This window comes from Anoplopoma fimbria, unplaced genomic scaffold (genome assembly GCF_027596085.1).
Source record: "Anoplopoma fimbria isolate UVic2021 breed Golden Eagle Sablefish unplaced genomic scaffold, Afim_UVic_2022 Un_contig_3814_pilon_pilon, whole genome shotgun sequence".
NCBI lineage: Eukaryota > Metazoa > Chordata > Actinopteri > Perciformes > Anoplopomatidae > Anoplopoma > Anoplopoma fimbria.
Genome location: NW_026547926.1, coordinates 1 through 848, shown reverse-complemented (window position 1 = coordinate 848; position 848 = coordinate 1). Strand labels below are relative to the sequence as shown.

General features: G+C 46.2%; 2 non-coding genes across 2 annotated transcripts; both read left to right on the top strand.

Annotated features, from left to right (window-relative positions):
* Positions 1-231: 231 nt before the first annotated feature.
* On the top strand, positions 232-346 carry LOC129114395 (U5 spliceosomal RNA). The gene has a single exon (XR_008532456.1). It is a non-coding gene; the product is annotated as a U5 spliceosomal RNA (small nuclear RNA).
* Positions 347-524: 178 nt separating this feature from the next.
* On the top strand, positions 525-713 carry LOC129114394 (U2 spliceosomal RNA). The gene has a single exon (XR_008532455.1). It is a non-coding gene; the product is annotated as a U2 spliceosomal RNA (small nuclear RNA).
* The last annotated feature ends 135 nt before the right edge of the window (positions 714-848 follow it).

Below are 848 nucleotides of genomic sequence, written 5' to 3'. Positions count from 1 at the left end.
GTTACGTATTGCTGCTATTCAGTTTTAAATACAGCTATTAGTTTCGCGATTTGATTGGAGGAAATAAATTGAAGAATGTGGGAATATTGCCCTCTCGGAAGGAAATGTGGGCGGGAGTAGTGGAATGGGTGTGGCTTGGAATTTGGAACGCGCCACGTCGACTGAGGCTCACCGCGAGAGTTTTGGCTGGGACGACTGGTGTCTCTGGCTGCTCTCACCGGGGGGCGGTACTTACTTTGGTTTCTCTTCATAACGCACAAGTCTTTCGCCTTTTACTAAAGACTTCCGTGGAGAGGAACACCAATGAGTTGAACCTATTTTTGGCAGGCTTTGCCATTCGGCTGAGCCTTGTGTACTTGTCAAAAGAATAGAAGCTGATTTTAACAAGACAAGTGTGCTTGACCTTGTAGGGCCTGTGCGGTTGTGCTAAGCAGCATCCCCGCAATGCCCAATTGAAAGTACTGCACCATGACAAGCGACACGTGTGCCACGAGGTTGACACGGGCAGCAAACAGTTGGGGATCATCGCTTCTCGGCCTTTTGGCTAAGATCAAGTGTAGTATCTGTTCTTATCAGTTTAATATCTGATATGTCCTCTATATGAGGATAACTTATTAAGCAGATTTTTAGCACTGGGAGATGAAAAAGGGCTTGCTCCGTTCACTCACGCATTGACCTGGTATTGCAGCATCGCCAGGAACGGTGCACCCTTCGAATGACTTGTGAACAACAAAACATCAAACTCTTTAATGCAAGACACGAGGCTGTGTATGTGAGTAAAGAAAAGCCCTGTTTACTCCTTAATTGTGCTCTTCCTGGAACCTCATTGTTCTCCCACTCTCAAATCA